Below are 19,385 nucleotides of genomic sequence, written 5' to 3'. Positions count from 1 at the left end.
TTATGAATGCAGTGTTGTATGCAGTCTCCCATTCTTGGCTCCATATTTGATGTGTTCCGTAAGATTACAAACTCACATTTTCATAATCCTAAATAAGGCACCAGTTTAGTTATGAATCAAGTGTAATATGCTGAAATTTTAACGGAACAATGATGAATGTTCAAATAAATGTCCAAATATAAACTGATTTATTTGGACATTTATTTGAACATTCATCATTGTTCCGTTAAAATTTCAGCATATTACACTTGATTCATAACTAAACTGGTGCCTTATTTATATATATATATATATATATATATATATATATATATATATATAAAGAGAATTTAAATAAAAAGAAATAAATCAGTTTATATATATATATATATATATATATATATATATATATATATATATATATATATATATATCTCACCGGTTGTCGTAAGATGACTATTAAAAGATTATAATTAATGTTAGTCTGGTTGGGAATTTGGTAATCTAGACTGGATAACTGGTGAAACATTTGCTCAGTAATGCAAGGTTAACTTCCCCAGATAGCTCACAGCTTTTAACCCGCTTTTGTCGCCTTGAATATCGGCACCGCTTTTAGAACAGCTTAATGCATCAACATTACACGCGATTTTTACTTTACTCAAGTATTGCGGCAGGGCTCCAAGCGTCGTTCTTTTTGTTCGGGAATCAAAGTACGCGGGGCAAATTTTGCACACATGTCTCTCCAAAACATTCTGGAGAATACCTAGAACACTTGATTTTGACACGTTTCTCAGCGGGCACTTGTGAAACAATAGCGTTGACACTCTACATCCGCTCGTCCACTGCTCAACATGTGACTGATCGGATGCACGTCTGTTGTTTACACTTCTTAGTTCAAGCTGCCGCTGTAGTTAGTGCGCTGCCCTTGCTTGTACGTCACAAATAACGTCAGTCCCGAAGCGTTTAGGATGGACGCTATACACCTCAATCCCATTACGGAAAACGCGGAAAACTCAAATCTGAATGCCCGACGGATATTACAACCGCCATGTACCCGAATTCGTATCTAGCGTCTTATTAGGGCAGAACTTTTATTTTCCCTTTACCTGCCGGCCGCTGTGGCCGAGCGGCTCTAGGCGCTGCAGTCCGGAAGCGCGCTGCTGCCACGGTCGAGCCGGCCGAAGTGGCCGTGCGGTTAAAGGCGCTGCAGTCTGGAACCGCAAGACCGCTACGGTCGCAGGTTCGAATCCTGCCTCGGGCATGGATGTTTGTGATGTCCTTAGGTTAGTTAGGTTTAACTAGTTCTAAGTTCTAGGGGACTAATGACCTCAGCAGTTGAGTCCCATAGTGCTCAGAGCCATTTGAACCATTTTGCTACGGTCGCAGGTTCGAATCCTGCCTCGTGCACGGATGTGTGTGATGTCTTTAGGTTAGTTAGGTTTCAGTAGTTCTAAGTCTAGGGGACTGATGACCTCTGATGTTAACTCCCATAGGGTTTAGAGCCATTTTTTGATCCCTTTATCTGAAGGACACATCTTTCCTCCCCTACAGCTACGGAAACAAATCGAAGTAAGTGATACAATCTGGAAGTACTGTCTACTTCACACTGGTTTGCAAAGCAGACATTGTACATGCACAAGTGATACATCACCGTAACCACGATTTCACGGAACAGTTTTGGAGTTTCTTTAATTTTACCAATTGTACATTATACTCGCAGCTCGCAGCTAACTTCACTTCAAACAGATGCGTCTGCCCACGTGGCATTGTTTCCTATCCTCGGTTAGTTGTCCTATGGTGTTCCGCTTTTTCTCGGTGTTTAATGTTTCTCGCAAGTATGTCTAAGACATGTACTTGCCGCTATTGTTCAGTGTTCTTTCAAGTCGGATGTCGTCATGATCGCCGTGCAGGTTCAACAGTTTTCCCTGAAAGTGCTTCACAACCTAGGAACCGTGGACCCTACACACTATCTGACCAGATGTGTCCGGGCACCTGCCAGTGGATATCAATACAGTCTGTGCTCACCCTTCGCCTCGATGAGGGCTTGAACTCTGCTCGGGCTCAGTATGTTAGTGGAGGCAGTGAAGTCCATTATTCGACAAGAGCCGAAACCAGGGAAGAAAGCCATGTTGGATACTGGGCCCTGGAACGATGTCGGCGTTCTAACTCATCGCAAAGGTGTTCCACTGGGTTCAGGTCGGAACTAAGGGCAACACAGTCCCCCCCACGCATAGATCACACAAGGTGGCATGCAACTTCGAGTCATTCACCAAAATCAAATGCTCCCATCGGAATGTCACAGGGTACAATGTGATTCGCGAGTCCAAATCACTAGCTTCCAGTCATCCACTCTTTACACCATACGTGGCTTATGAGCAGCTGCTCGACCATTGTGGAGCATCCTTCTCAACTCCCCACGCAGAGTCATTGTGCTGGCTGCACTGTCGGTAGCATTCCTTTATTTAGTGCGATTGTTTCACGACCACGCTCCGCAGTGCTCGACTGTTCCTTTCGCTCAGTACATGATGTCTGGCAGGTCTCGGTTCATCCGAGGCCGTTCCTTCGCGTTTGCACTTCACCAACAGTCGATTTGGGCATCTTCAGAAGGGTTGAAATGTGCCGTATGGACTTGTTAGTCACGTGACATGCGCTGACTAGAACCCTTTAGAAGACACTGAGTCCCCCTGAGCTACTCATTTTGCTGTTAATGCTCTGTTGGCTATATACCGCTCGCCCTCCTCCCTCCATGTATGCTGGCAGGTCCGTGTCCCGCGCTCTATTCTGCGATACGTAGGAGTGTCCGGATACTTTTGATCAGGCAGTCTCTGTGTAATCGCTGATGACGACGCCCAAGTTTCTCGACGAGTCTTGATGATACACTGAAGAGCCAGAGACACTGGTATAGGCAAGCGTATTCGAATACAGAGATATGTGAACACGCAGAATACGGCGCTGCGGTCCGCAACGCCCATATAAGGTAAGTACCTCGCGCAGTTCTTAGACCGATTACTGCAGCTACAATAACAGCTTATCAAGATTTAAGTGAGTTTGAACGTGGTGTTTTAGTTGGCGCGCGAGCGATGGGACACACCAGCTCCGAGGTAGCATTGAAGTCGTGAATTTCCCGTATGACCATTTCACGAGTGTACTGTGAATATCACAAATCCGGTAAAACATCAAATATCTGACGTCGCTGCGACCAGAAAAAGATCCTGCAAGAGCGGGACCAACGACGACTGAAGAGAATCGTTCGCAGTGACAGAAGTGCAAACCTTCCGCAAATTGCTGCAGATTTCAGTGCTGGGTCATCAAGAAGTGTCAGCTTGCGAAACATTCCACGAGACATCACAGATTGGGCTTTTGCAGCCGAAGGCCCACTCGTGTGCCCTTGATGACTGCACGACACAAAGCTTTACGCCTCGCCTGGGCCCGTCGACACCGACACTGGACTGTCGATGATTGGAAACATGTTGCCTGGTCGGACGAGTCTCGTCTGAAATTATATCGAGAGGATGGAAGTGTTCGGGTATATAGACAACCTCACGAATCCACGGACCCTGCATGTCCCCAGGGGACTTTTAGAGCTAGTGGAGGATCTGTAATGTTGTGGGGCATACGCAGTTGGAGTGATATAGTACCCCTGATACGTCTAGATAAGACTTTGAGAGGTGACACATAAGTAAGCATCCTGTCTCACCACCTGCATACATTCGTGTCCATTGTGCATTCCAGGAGGACAATGCGACACCCCACACGTCCAGAATTTGCTACAGAGTGGCTCCAGGAATACCTTCCGCTGGCCACCAAACTCTCCAGACATGAACAATACTGAGCGTATGTGGGACGTCTCGTGACGTGCTGTTCAGGAGGGACCTGCACCCCCTCGGCGTCTTGCGGATTTACGGACAGCCCTGCAGGGTGCGTGATGTCAGTTCCCTCCAGCACTACTTCAGACATCAGTCTGTGTGCTCGCGGCGTCCCTACACTGAATTCGGCAGGTGTACCAGTTTCTTTGTCTCTTTGGTGTAATAACGACGCTAGCACGGCGGCAGATGTAGCAATGCTGCGGTCAGTTGCCGGCGGTCTGCAGACGTGGGCCCTCGCTTCCGTGACGGGCGGCAGCAGTTGGGGGCTTCCCTCTGGCGCCTCGCTGGAGCACTTGTGCCGCTTCGTCCGCCTTCTAGCCTCGGTTCGCCAGCTATCGATCATCGGCGGCCGATGTTCGCAGCCAGAGGAGAGGATCTGCTGTCGAGACACCGTCGCCAAGAAGCCCCATCTCGTTCTAACCGTACAACTAATTCGGAATACATTGTTGTTGTTGTTGTGGTCTTCAGTCCAGAGACTGGTTTGATGCAGCTCCCCATGCTACTCTATCCTGTGCAAGCTGCTTCATCTCCCAGTACCTACTGCGACCTACATCCTTCTGAATCTGTTTAGTGTATTCACCACTCGGTCTCCCTCTACGATTTTTACTCTCCGCGCTGCCCTCCAGGACTAAATTCGTGATCCCTTGATGCCTCAGAGCATGTCCTACCAACCGATCCCTTCTTCTAGTCAAGTTGCGCCACAAACTCCTCTTCTCCCCAATTCTATTCAATACCTCCTCATTAGTTATGTGATCTACCCATCTAATCTTCAGCATTCATCTGTAGCACCACACTTCGAAAGCTTCTATTCTCTTCTTGTCTAAACTATTTATCGTCCATGTTTCACTTCCATACGTGGCTACACTCCATACATATACTTTCAGAAACGACTGCCTGACACTTATATCAATACTCGATGTTAACAAATTTCTCTTCTTGAGAAACGCTTTCCTTGCCATTGCCAGTCTACATTTTATATCCTCTCTATTTCGACCATCATCAGTTATTTTGCTCCCTAAATAGCAAACCTCCTTTACTACTTTGTGTCATTTCCTAATCTAATACCCTCAGCATCACCCGACTTAATTCGACTACATTCCTTTATCCTCGTTTTGCTTTTGTTGATGTTCGTCTTATACCCTCCTTTTAAGACACTGTCCATTCTGTTCAACTGCTCTTCCAAGTCCTTTGCTGTCTCTGACAGAATTACAATGTCTTCGGTGAACCTCAAATTTTTTTTTTCTTCTCCATGGATTTTAGTGCCTACTTCGAAATTTTCTTTTGTTTCCTTTAGTGCTTGCTCAATATACAGATTGAATAACATCAGGGATAGGCTACAACCCTGTCTGACTCCCTTCCCAGCCTCTGCTTTCCTTTCATGCCCCTCGACTCTTATAACTGCCATCTGCTTTCTGTAGAAATTGTAAATAGCCTTTCGCTCCCTGTATTGTACCCCTGCCACCTTCAGAATTTGAAAGAGAGTATTCCAGTCAACATTGTCAAAAGCTTTCTCTAAGTCTACAAATGCTAGAAACGGTGGTTTGCCTTTCCTTAATCTTTCTTCTAAGGTAAGTCGTAGGGTCAGTATTGCCTCACGTATTCCAACATTTCTACGGAATCCAAACTGATCTTCCCCGAGGTCGGCTTCTACCAGTTTTTCCATTCGTCTGTAAAGAATTCGCGTTAGTATTTTGCAGCTGTGACTTATTAAACTGATAGTTCGGTAATTTTCACATCTGTCAACACCTACTTTCTTTGGGATTGGAATAATTATATTCTTCTTGAAGTCTGAGGGAATTTCGCCTGTCTCATACATCTGTCCCACCCGATGGTAGAGTTTTGTCAGGACTGGATCTCCCAAGGCTGTCAGTACTTCTAATGGAATGTTTTCTACTCCCGGGGCCTTGTTTCGACTCAGATCTTTCAGTGTCTGTCAAACTCTTCACGCAGTATCATATCTCCCATTTCATCTTCATCTTCATCCTCTCCCATTTCCATAATATTGACCTCAAATACATCGCTAATCCGTACATCAAATGGGCATCTGCCAACTCCGCATTTGTAAACATGGTACTGACTGCAAAACCACGTTCGTGATGAACACTAACCTGTTGATGCTACGTACTGATGTGCTTGATGCAAGTAGTGTAGAGGAATGAGTCGCATGTCAACACCAGCACCGAAGTCAACATTACCTTCCTTCAATTGGGCCAACTGGCGGTGAATCGAGGAAGTACAGTACATACTGACGAAACTAAAATGAGTTCGAACATTGGAAATTAAGTGTTTCCGAACACATGTCCACATAGCATCTTTTCTTTATTTGTGTGTGAGGAATGTTTCCTGAAAGTTTGGCCGTACCTTTTTGTAACAGCCTGTATACATGAGGCAATATCTTACAAGCCGTTTAGTAGCAGTAATTTAGTTGGATGATGTATTGCAAATGTGATGTGTGTTTCCGTATGCAATATGTAATACAGTGCTCAGTTGCGGATATTAAAAATTAATTATTACAGGCACATGTGGTATGAGTTGACCGATTCCAGTTGCGACTCGTGGGTGAAGGAGGGCGGAATGCCTGAGTGTAATGAAAGGAGAACTGCACTGAGGAGCCAAAGAAACTGGTACACCTTCCTCATATCGTGTAGGGCTCCCGCGAGCACGCAGAAGTGGCGCAACACGACGTGGCATGGACTCCACTAGTGTCTGAAGTAGTGCTGGAGGGAAATGACACCACGAATCCTGTAGGGCTGTTAATAAATCCGTAAGAGTACGAGGCGGTGGAGATCTCTTCTGAACAGCACGTCGAAAGGCACCCCAGATATTTTTAATAATGTTCATATCTGGAGAGTTTGGTGGCCAGCGGAAGTGTTTAAACTCGGAAGGTATTCCTGGAGCCACTCTGTAGCAAATTCTGGACGTGTGGGGTGTCGCATAGTCCCGCTGGAATTGCCCAAGTCCGTCGGAATGCACAATGGACATGAACGGATGCAGGTGATCAGACGGGATGCTTACGTACGTGTCACCTGTCAGAGACGTATCGTGACGTATCAGGCGGCCAATATCACTCCAACTGCACACGCCCCACACCATTACAGAGCCTACACCGGCTTGAACAGCCGTACTTATCGTCTGTCAGTTACAAAAGAAACTAGCGGTAAAATATTGGTTTGTATGGAAAGAGTCACACGTCATTTTGACTCCTTTTTACAGTTTACATTCGTCGTATTCCATAGATTGCGCGAGAGTGATCACTGTGACGTGGACAGAACAGACGCACGTTTCACGATTTTGTCGCGGAGGTAAAACGAGAGGGGAGGTGGCATTACGTCACAAACCTGAGGCCGACGTCCGCCGTATTAGCTAGCCCAAGGCATTAGCTTCACCGCATTCATATCCCCGTGGTTCACCGCGATGTCACTATCCCGTGACGTCACTCTGTGTCATACTAGTAGACCAAATGCGCATCCAAGAAGAGAAAAAGGTTCGAAATAGCCATCCTCACACTATGGTATTCATCTAACATATATAATTTTTAGTATTTAACACAGTTGTTGCGCGCACACGACAGAAATAATGAACAAGAAGCACTAGTAGTCTGCTAATGTTTTGGGCTACTTAAAATGGCGCCACTTTGGCTTACAGAGTAAGTCTGTAGCGCCATCTCCCTTTCGTGTTTACGACCATGATATTGATGTACAGAAGAGTGAAAGGAGTCGATATTATCAAACAGTGTTCGAGTCCCCCGCTAGAGGTGTTCCCGCATCTCGTTACACTATTGTCGCACTTCTGCCTTGCTATAGGCTACTGCATTGCCCACAAACAGCCTCAACGAAGGTCCAACGCTACCCACTACACTGTGGACGCAACTGAACAAACTGCAAGCAGCTGGTTTATCCATTATTCCCCATCTACATGTTATATGTATACAAAAGGTTACAGATAAACAGAGCGAATGTGATAGACAAAGAGGACCGCCGAAATCAGTATGTATGTACATTAACTGAGCTTTTGTTTGTTTCTTATACTCCCACGTCTCCACAAACAAAAGCTTACACTCAAGCGCGCTGATATACAGGGTTTATCGACAATTTGTCATGACAACATTGGGGCCTCCAATCTTATCTAGGAGCCACATACTGACCGCCCGCGCACAGTTCTCTGTTTGTCTGTGTGACTCTCGAGCCAGTTAAAGAAAGGAAAATGATCGTAGAGAGTACGCATTCAAGTCAGTAACAAAATCACCTGATGAAACAAGGCGACATTACAGAAAATGCACTGAAGTGCTGTCTGTATCGATACTAAATGCCAGAATGCAATGTACACAAAACATTGTTTGCTTTGTATTTTTATTTTATTTTATTTTTCTTCTTTTCAGTTATAAGATCAGCACATTCCATTGCCTCCCACACAGCCATCCGTCAAAAACCAAACTTTAGTTCGCACTGTCCATTGGCATCTAAGAATGTGACGCCGGCAGCCATCTGAAAACCGAAGTAAGACAGTACCCAGGGGACGACCATCCCTAGAACACAGCAGTTAGATGACCTGAAGATGTGCGCTGCAAAGTCGGTCGAAACGTCGGCATTTTAGTTGGTTTACTGTTTCATAACGACGCGGTCTACTACACAATATGATTTCATTCTAATTTTTAACAAAAATGAATACAACACTTCCATCTACAAAGATTTGAACATCAATATAATTTGTTCGTTTTCTTGTAGTACACGAGAAATTCTTGTTTCAGGAAAAAAACTTAAACCTTTTTCCAATTGTTGCAATTCTACAGCTGAATTTTTCTAATTTACACCTGAAACCAGTTCGAACAACGTATAAACATAGCATACAGAAAGTGTTCCGCAAAAAGGACTCGAAAACATTTTTTTTTCATAGAAACCAGTGGTCTTCTGGATATAAAACGTACACTGCTAGAGTCGCCTTTTTATCACCACCACCACCACCACCAGCGTCGTCGTCGTCGTCGTCGTCGCCGCCGTCGTCGTCGTCATTACTTTTTATCTGATTTGGCCTGCTAAGGAAGTGAAGTAAGGAACCACATGAATTAACTAATGTCTTCTTTTTTTCCTCCTTTCTCTCTTCCCACTAGTTCGTTGTTCTTTTCCTAAGTTTTCTCTACTCTCTTCTGTCCATGTCCTTTCCTTTGTTTCCTCCTGGAATCCCTTGAACCTTTAGTTTTGCTCCGAACTTTCCTCCCATTTCTTCCTCCGTCACTTCCGTTTTCGTCAGGGCTGGTTTAATTTTTTTGATCCACGTCGTCGATGTTTCTTGGTTTTTATAAAAGAAAGTTAAAAATTCCTTTGTTGTTCTGTGTTTATTTAGTCTGTTTTGGTTTCGATAGAATATTGCTCTTCTCTTCCTCATCGTGCCTAATACTCGTTCTATTTTTTCACAAACTTCTTTATTATTTCTCAGTTTCCATTTCCCATTGCAATACGTTGCATTATAGAAGCAGATTTCTTGTTATACAGGTATTTTGTTACTTGAAAAACCACCTCCATTTTCCCTGTCGTTGCTACGTTAACTACCTTGTCCTATGTATATGTTTGTAGTATTTCACTTAGATATTTAAAATTTTTTATGATTACTAATTTCTGATTTAATGAAAACAATGTGAATGATATTTCGCAGCCTCGTGGAATACTTTCATAACACCGGGAAAACCTGAAGATACGTCATTTTAAGAACTAAAGCAATTTTTTTACTTGTTTTCTATGTGTGTGATATTGTGCTGCAAACTGTCTGCTTTTATACTTGTCTCTAATATTTAAACGAATTCTAGAGTGCTTGGAGAAAATTATGCAGAAAAAATAAAATACACATCTCGCTAAGAAATGGTTCCAAATGCCACTGACAAGGGAACTCTTGTAAGTATGCTGATAAAACGCGTTACTCGCCTTACTTAAATTCAGGGTCCAGCTACCTTGTTTACGTACTTTCGTTTCTATCAATATGTGTAATACATTTTTAAATCTGCAATTAGCACATCGTTAAAAACGTTGACTATAATTCGTGTATTGCAGTTACTCTGTGCGAAACGACAATTTCGTGTAACTATCACAGCTGGCGAGTTGTAGGTCTACAATACGTTACTCGCTAAACGCACTCGTCATCTGTTCTGCCCCTGGCTGTTCCCAATTTCCGTGGCACAAAAACAGTGCAGCGTCTGCCATGTTTGTTAGTCTACAATCAACGCTTTACTTACAAGTTTTGAAGGTACTGCTGAAGTCAGTGCATACATTAAATATTTTAAATTTAACCTTCCGAATGACTAAAACTTAAAATGGCTTAGTACACAATGTACTGTGCAACAGGAACTGGTTAACTTGAACTACATTCAGTATTACAGAACATGTTATATAAAGGAGTTAATTTCTTCTATTTTACTCACAGTTAATAAATTTGACTCACTGGAATGACATTAAGAATGAATAAGTGAAGAAAAATTGACTTACATCATGCGAAGTTACTATACACGTTAGATATGACAACAGAAATTTATTGCTAATATTAGGTTTTTTTCAGGCCTGTGTTTAGCGTTTGGTTGTGTCAGTCAGTTATGGAAGTTTATAAGAAACATTTCGATGGGTAAATCCTTTTCGTTATTTAGAAAGTCATATTTGGGATGCACGTTTGTGAGAACAGAATTCAATTTGTGCATTATTTTATCTTTGTTGGCCAGATGAAGTATTTGTAGGTTGTATGGTATGTCTTCTGTCACCAATTGAAGATGGGGTAAAGGCAGAACGGCATACTGGCATAACTAAAAATATAAATCTTCTTGTTGTGATTGGAAGATGCTGTCTATGTTTATCTGTGTTTGCGAATTAATGTTGGTCTTTGTTTGGTGAGAGCGGCGCCAGTAGCGAAGTACCTCTGTAGGAGTATTGCGACGTAAGTAGTTGTTCATATCGCGTTTTATTGTAACGTCCTATGAGAGCTGGTGAGAGCGTAGTAATAAATAAAAAGAAAAAAAGGATGCTGTAAACAGCATATACAACCACAGTAGAGTACGAAAACACACCACAGATGCTAAAGTGGACGAAAAACTTAATTATAGTGACATACACAATCGCGACCCACAAGAGGGTATTCTCAAGAATAATCCAGTTCTTTACGACTACTTTGCAAGATGACACCGTGTCACAGCGTTAAGTATAAAAGGAAGCCGAAATGTAGAAATTCGTTTTCACAAATAATGAATTTCCAGGTAAGCAGTAGAAACAAATTAAACGAAATGTACACATTATAGTTTTCAGGTCTGAAATAGAAAAACAATCATGACGTTTGTACGATACTGTAAAATCGAAATCCACAGAAAATGAAACACAGGTGTCGAAACATATCTGGGTACATAGAAAAAGGAATAGATAGTATTTTATATCATCATCATCAGTTATCTGCTATATTAGCAGGTCCTTTGCTTCTCCATTTTCTGCGATCCATTGCTTCCTTCTTAAGGCTGCTGTATGCTGTACCGTCCATCATGTCATCTAATATCTGGAATCTCTTCCTTCCTCGCTTCCTTTCCCCTTCTACATAACCTTCTAAAACAGTTTTTTTCTTTCTTAATATATGCCCAATCCAATTTCTTTTTCTTCTCTTTATTACATCTATTCACTGTCTCTTCTCTCCCACTCTTCTCAGTACCTCTTCATTTTTTACTCTGTCCATCCAACTTATTCTTTCCATCTTCTGCCATGTCCAGATCTCAAAAGCCTCCAGCCTTTCTCTGTCTTTTTTCCTCATAGTCCATGTTTCAGCGCCATATAGAACACTCCATACAAGACATTTTATCAGTCTCTTTCTGAGTTCTCTGTCCAGACCGTTGCAGAAAATTCTTCTTTTCTTATAAAACGCCTCTTTTGCCATTGCTATCCTTGTTTGCACCTGTTTTAGTGTTTCTCCATTCAGCATAATTTTTATTTCCTTATTTCCTCCTAGTGCCAATACTTTTGTTTTATTTGTGTTTATTTTGTATAACGTCGCTATATTTGTATAAAAAATGTAATGCTCGGCCAAAGAGCACACCAGTCAACTTTACTCAACGATTAGAATGCGTAGAAAACGGAACGCGCAGAGCACAGTAGTTTCGCGGGAGCGTTTAATGCGCGTATTCGCTGGCGGTGGTTTCCAGGAACGCCGGGAGCTATTAGGAGGACGGAACAGATGCGGCTGCGAGCTGCACTTGCTTCGGGGAACGGGGAGCGGAAAGCCCGGTAGCGGCCGGGAAGTCCTGTCCCTGGTTTACCGCGGCGCGCCGCTGCTCGCTTGTCGTGTGACGTATTACTCGCGGGGAGCCCCTCTTCACCCTCCCGCCGCCGCTCTTCTTCCGCCACCCCCCCCTCCCCCCCCCCATCCGACCGCTGCGCGACAGGCGTTGAATGCCGCTGACACCTCGGCGGCCGGCGGCGGTTATCAGCTGTTTCGCCAGCGGCGCAGCCAGGAAACCTCGCCGCGTCAAAAAGCCCTTATAGAGAAGACGCCGCGGGGAGGGGGACAGCGGGCAGAGAGTGAGGAAGGGGCCGAAGAGTGAGACGGAGCGGCGGAGGAAATGAGGGAATGACAAGGAGGGTAGAGAGAGAGAGAGAGAGAGAGAGAGAGAGAGGGAGAGAGAGAGAGAGAGAGAGAGAGAGAGGAGTCTGGCGCCGCAGTTGCGGCGATCTGCCGCCAGAGGCGCTCGATGCCTGTCACTCGGTTTTCGCGTCGGCGGCCGTCGGATGCTGATGCTCGGCTGTTGGCGGCGGGGCGGTGGAGGGGGAAAGCGGTGGGGGCGACGAGTGGAGGGGCGAGCGAGGGGGAGGGACGGGCGCTCGCCCTCTGAGAGGAGTCAGTCAGTCGCTGCCCGCCGAGGCGGAAGGACGTGTCCGTGCGTGTGTGTGTTGTGTCCACTGTGTGTGTGCGCGGAGCAGCGTCTGGCGTGCGCGGAGCCGACTGCGAGACGCGGCACGTAGGACGAGTCGCCAGCAGCTCGTTATCTCCGTCTCGCGGGCGAGCAAGGACTTCGCCAGCCGCGCCGTGTGGCCCCTGTCCGGAGCAGGAAGGGGACCCCTGCCGCTATCACCGTATATCGGTGCGACGTCAGTGTGTGTGTGTGTGTGTGTGCGCGCGCGCTCGCCTTTATCGCCACAAGTGCTGGCGCCCCGGCCGCGCTTCAGTGAACGCGACAGCAACGTGGCTGGCTGGTATTGTGCGCGACCGACGTGCAAAGTGCATCACAGCTGGAAGTGAACAGTGAAAGACAAGTGCTAACAAGTGAAGTTACAGTGGTCGTCGAACAAAAAAAAAAAAAAAGGACAGTGTAGTGTCGACTGTGTTGGAATTTCCCGAGCTCGCTGGCGAGCAATCCACAGTGCGATAAAAAAAAATTACACTGACCGGTGTGTTGTACAGTCTCGTATCCCCCGTGACGACAGATGCTGGGCGAGACAAGTGGGTGACAAATAACGGTTCCGTTTGCCGTTGCTTCTGGGAACTTTGTACCCACACACACGTACCGCCTGGGATATACATACGTACACAGTCATCGCTCTCCTCGCAGCGAGCCTCCACGAAAAAGGTGAGTGCGCGTGTAGTGTTTTTTTTCACAGTAGTGTCGAGTTAGTGCCGAAACAGAGTGCTGTGGGTGTGCTGAAACGCTTGCGGGAGAGCAATGCGACCTTTTATTTTTTCCACCGCTAGTCTCCATTCTGCCGCGGCCGAACGGGCGACCTCATTTTCGGAGCCCAGCGGCCGTTCGCCTCTCATGTCCGTGCGTGCGTGCGTGCGTGCGCGCACACGCAGCGGAAATCTGTGCGGGCGATCCTCGGCGCCAGTTCGCCCGCACTTAATTTCCCTGCTGTCAGCCGCGCGACGCGCGAAGCTGCTCTTATTTTCTGACGCCATTGTTTGTCACGGTCGCCAACTCGGCACGCCGGCGAGCCAGCTAGCTCTAGCTATTAGCTATTAGCTATCGCGCCGAGCGGACCGCAAAACCAGTTACGCACGACCTCTTCCTCTTTTCTCCGCCCTCTCCTTCTCTTTTGTTCCCTCCCCCTTTTAATTATATTGCTTCTGGTCGACCGCTCTTTCTCCGCGCCCGCGCGAGACCATCTGTCTGGCGGCGATTCGCCGTAACGATCTCTCCCTAATAGACGACAAAGCGGCAGTAAACGGAGGAGAGCGCTACGCGGCTCGCCCGCTTTCAAACTAATCTCATTCTTCTACTGCTCGCCGCTCCGCAGGAAAACCCATCACTTACCTAACATTGCTCGCTCGATTCTTCCCCCCTCCCGTTACTTATTAATTGGCGTCCAATTATCGAGTCAATTCCGCAGTCATACCTGGGCATAGCTCCGGTGACGCGTAGCATATTCCGGCAGTTAAGCTACTCGATTACATTTCACTGCAGCCATTTAACGTTTTGTGACGAGAGGGGACACACAGTGATTTCCCCCCGCCCCCCCCCCCCTTCATCACTCGGCCCGTCGGAAGTTCCCCCGTTCGGCCGTGACAACTCGATTGCGGAATGCATAGAACGGTTTCTTTGTTCGTCGCACGTCTGTCGCAAGCCCAATTAGTGCGAACCGATAGCCGTGAAAATTTCGCCGCATCCTTGCGCAAATGTTTCCACCTGTAAGCTAACACTTCACTGAGGAAAAAGTAAGAGATTGATGGTATTCGTGCCCACAGATCGCTGCGATGATAATGTGTGCGCTAAGGCTGAAAGAGTGTAAAGGAAATTCGTTCTGGATAGACAATGAGACTGTCTTAAAAAAAAAAAAAAAAAAAAAAAAAAAAAAAAAAAAAAAAAAAAAAAAACTTTCCTCGAGGCACAATGCTTTTACGATGAAGCACTTGCAAATATGTTAACAACCGAATTATACGCAGTTAACACGTCGTACAGCAGATAAAAGTAACGCGTTTTGTTTCACGTTGACGTCGGAAACATCTACGGTGGCGGGGAGTATTCGTTACCAGTACTGGCGAATTTCAGCCCTATTGCCAGTTTGCATCAGTCTCAGTCGTCTGGTTCTCGAGATGCTTGTGTGCGCTGACAGCACAGTTTTCTTCGAGTACAGCAGGTTCCGCAAGTTCACGCAACAAGGTTTCACGACAACTACTTCGCCTTTGGCTACACTGAAGTTCCCCTGGAATTTGTGTCACACTTCTCGTATTAGTCATGTCGACCCGTTACGTCCCCAGCAGCACGCCTTTGAAATCGTTCGGTCTCTTACGTCACGTTTAACTGAGGACTCGAAACGTCGCAACAGTGCACTAGCCACTAGCGTCTTCTACCGCGTTTCTCCCTTACTGTACTCTCCCGATTGTTCTAAGAAGTCTTATGTCAGCCAGTCGTCGTCCACGCTGCAGATTGTTCGTGATCATCCAATTCCATGTCGTATAACCCGTAAACATTTGAACGGTATGATGTGGTCGACACGTTCTCCACTAATCTTGTGATCGCTTACTTTCGGTTTCTCTGTTACGGGTATTATTCCCAGCGACAGGAGTCAGCCAAGAAACACGTGTGAAAGTGGCGAAGTCGGAACTGTTGGTGCAAAATCTCAGCGCCGCAACTCGCCAATACAAATTCTGACGCTGGGCAGTGGTCAGACGAAAACAGCGAACTACGTGTTGCTATAAATTGTATAGCATTCAGATTCCGTGAGCAAGATTTGTAGAGCCAAACACTTGTGTTTTCGACGATATTCAATGGGTAATTGAAATCTTGCCGTTTACACAGCCTCTTCTACACCGAACTTGAAAACTGTTGAAAGCGAATAGATTTCCAATTCTTATTAACACGAGCGAAATGGAAAGGAACCACAGCATATGGAACAGTAGCACCCTCCGCCACGTACTTCTCTGTGATTCACAGAGAACAGGTGTGAACGACAGCTCTGTTTACCGCCATGCATCAGACCACTGTAGACATAAAATCCTGCCTTCGCACAGGTAGAAATTTAAACGTCCGCCTCTTAACACGGTGCCTTCCATCGCCGGCGATCCGTCTCCTCTACGTGAAAGCGATTACAGCCGCTGGTGTAACAGTAGGCACTCCCTTGCTTATACCTACCTGCTTGGCTCTTTTTTTAACCCCCCCCCCCCTGTTGTGTTTCATTTGACGGGAACAATGTCAGCGAACGACAAAAAAAGCTACTGCGCCCGTCGTGACAAGTTTTTAGCTAATTGTTCCTCCCCCGCCGGCAGCGGTGGTCGTGTGCCACAGTTCCGACGCCCACTCGCATAACTAAGTGGGAGGCGCGCCCACAGTTTAAATTAATTCTGAACGGAAACACTCGCCATTATTCCACCGTGTGTGTGTGTGTGTGTGTGTGTGTGTGTGTGTGTGAGCGCGCGCGCACTTCTGCACTTCTGCCCCCCTTCCCCTCCCCCCCCCCCCCCCGGACAGTTCATTCACCGGTGAGAGGAGAAAATTAAGCGACCTAAACAGAGCGAAATACGACAAAGCTTCACGTCTCGTACCCTCCCTTTCCCTTTCTTCCGTTCTTTCATTTTTTTTTAAACATGTGCTTCGCGCAGTTGGCCATTCTGTGTAGCCACTTTGGAGAAGCGCGAGGGTGCGCACAAAACCACTAATCGAACATTCAGGCGCGCGTTAAGTGCTAATTAATTGAGGACGGCGAAGTCGATTAGTGGTGGCGCTAATTCTGCACCTCCCACCCCTCACCCTCCCTCTCCGCTCACGGGTTTTTCAATTTCCTCTCTCTCTCTCTCTCTCTCTCTCTCTCTCTCTCTCTCTCTCTCTCACCCCTCCCTCCCTCTCCCCCCTCTCTCAACCCCCTCCCCCCTATCTGATAAGGCAGACCGAACCTCTAATGAACTGTTCGGTATTGTAGCGGCGGCAGAAAAAAAAAGAATAAGGAAGGAAAAAAGGAAAGGAAATCGTTTCACTCCCCCAACAGCGGATTACGTGGCGCGTGTAAAGTGGGCTGTCACTGCGCTAGTCCGATTACATCGTTACGCCTGCACTGAGGTTTTCATTTTTGAGACCGGAAAGCTGATACAGTCATCACCTTCCGATAGAAAACCGCCACACCGTATGTTTATAGAGCGTAACCGCTAAAAAGAGACTACACTCACTGTACATTACTCTCGAATAACAAACAAGGTACGGGGTAAGAAGACAAACATCTGTCAAAGTAAAACAACTGTATTGAAATGCACGCTAATTGAATCAGGCGATGCTGAGAAAATTAGATGAAAAAAATGAGTTCTGTTATTTGGGTCGCAAAAACGTGACGTTGACCGAATTAGAACTGCACTATATTTTCTCAAAAACCTTAGATTATTTCCAAGCCATTCCTTCTGCTTCCCTGTTAATCATTTTGTCTCATTTCGTTTCTTAGTGCTGCCTCTAAAGAATTGATTGACGCAATGTGGTCTTCTGATCTCATAATGCGATACTATCGGCTTCTTTTTTTCTCTCGGCTGTAGGGCACTGTTATCCGTTTATTCATATTCACGATGAGATGCCAGTCATCGCTCCAAGTAAACACTTTGTCCTGATCTTTATACATTTCCTCAAGACCGTCCAGTGACGGTAATTACTCATATCCCGTAGCACTTTTGGCAAACATTCGTATAATGCTCCTAATCCAGTACGCAGATGCAGATAACGTTGTTTGTGTGTACTGAGAATATTAAACGTCCAGATTAACTTCCTTCGGTCGCACACGATTTTACCCTCGTTTCTGCCACACTCTCGCCATCCAGTTTAACGTTGTTGCTCTGGTCTTCAGTTCCAGGACTGGTTTTATGGAGCTCTCCATCCACACTGCTCTATCCTGTCTAATATCTATGAGAATCTTCATCTATTTTAACCAAATTATTGTTGTCAAGCGTTGGTCTACCAGGCAAATATCCCTAGAAAAAAAACTTCCTAGCACTTAAATTTACGTTCGATTATACATTTCTCTTCCTCAGAAACGTTTTTATTGTTGTAGACAATCCATACTTTGCATCTTTGCTTCGGCAGTTATTTAGTTGCCAAATAGTAAAATTCATCTACTACCCTCAGAGGTGCCTCATTTTCTAAACTAATTCCTCTCAGCATCGTCTGCCTTGATTCTACTGCATTCCATTATCCTTCTTTTACTGTTGTTCGCAACAGTCTTATAACTCTTTTCAAGACGCTATTCATCCGCTCAAGTGGTTTTCCCCGTCCTTTGCTGGCTCTGTTTTATCACGTTCTCACGCAAAATTTAAGTCCTGTATGGACCTGGGCCATGCTACATTGCTCAACATGTACGACTTTCTCATTTAAAGTTACTTTTTTCCAATTCTTTACTATTACATGGAAAGGAGCGTCATAAAGTCACGCAATGTTCCGTTGTGTTCCCTGAATTCGAGATACTGATCCAGTACCCGAGAAAGTGAGTTTCGAACCTCCGTCGGATTACCCAGATTTACGTATCCAGATAATAAGCGTGCACATAAACACTTTTGTTCGGAGAATACAGGCCCGCACACGCCCTCGTTAGCAATCCGACGGGGGCAGATCTTGATAATGTCGGATTAGCGTATAATTCGCGGAGCACTTCCTGAGATGAAGATGTGTAAGTAAACGACCACCTTTGCGAAGTGTGAGCTACAGCGGACGACTCGCTTAAAAAGGCGAAGTTTTTGTCGCCAGTAGGTGTGTGGTTTCTTTTATTATTTTCCGTGTCGAAGATTAGCGGACCATTTAGACACGGAATTGCAGGCTTCTTACTGCGCGTTGCGCGGCTTGCATAACTATCGGGCGTCAGATCTTAACTTGGTTTCTTCCCCTCATTAGACCGCAAGAGGCGCCTGCGTTCTCTCTGCCTGCCTCCTTCCCTCCCCCTTCTTTCTCCTCCCTCCCCCACCACACACACACACACACACACACGTGCGCGAGTTTACGCTCGGCAGATCGACTCCTGCCCGCCCTCGGCGGGATTAATAGCAGTTCATTAGTCGCTCTAATAGGCGCAGTTAAATTCCCATTCGTTTTTAACGACCGACACGGCTCAAAAGGTGGCCGCCCGTCATATTCTTGTTCTGCGCTGAAACAGCCACGGCGACGAGAGTGAAATGGGCCCGCAGACGTCTCTGTCATCGGGTGCAGCTCCTTCCTCAGGGATTGGTTCTTTTTCAGAGCGCAGCGTCTCGCTGTGCCGAAGTGAAAGGAAAGACGTTCTCGCTGTTCATTTTAAAAGTGGCACTTTCCTTACGGAATGTTATGCAGATACTTCTGAACACGCGACGCAACGCTGACCCTACCATTTATCTTCCTAAGACAGATTATACAAAGGCTAACCTCCGTTTGAAGCATTTTTTAGATTTGGAGAAACCTTTTGAATTTCTTGACTGGAATACACTCGTTTGAATTCCGAAGGCAGCTGGGGTAAAATAAGGCTGTTTACTACTTTTGTGGACATCGGGCTGCACTTGCAAGATCCAAAGACCGTGAAATACGGGCTATAGCAGAGAATATTTGTCCCAGGTATTATTCAGTGTGTACATTGAGCAAGCAGTAAAGGACACCAAGGAGGA

The 19,385-nt window shown here is 45.8% G+C and overlaps 1 protein-coding gene across 1 annotated transcript in view; it reads left to right on the top strand.

Annotated features, from left to right (window-relative positions):
• The first annotated feature begins 12,717 nt into the window (after positions 1–12,717).
• LOC126106459 (uncharacterized) overlaps positions 12,718–19,385 on the top strand; it is a 161,924-nt gene continuing 155,256 nt past the window's right edge. Inside the window, exon 1 of the mRNA XM_049912746.1 lies at positions 12,718–13,422. The gene's annotated coding sequence lies outside the window, so the exon portion shown is untranslated. The remainder of the gene's footprint in view (positions 13,423–19,385) is intronic.

The sequence above is a fragment of the Schistocerca cancellata genome, chromosome 10, assembly GCF_023864275.1.
Source record: "Schistocerca cancellata isolate TAMUIC-IGC-003103 chromosome 10, iqSchCanc2.1, whole genome shotgun sequence".
Lineage (NCBI taxonomy): Eukaryota > Metazoa > Arthropoda > Insecta > Orthoptera > Acrididae > Schistocerca > Schistocerca cancellata.
The sequence above is the reverse complement of the archived record's forward strand: the minus strand, read 5'-3'. Positions and strand labels throughout refer to the sequence as shown.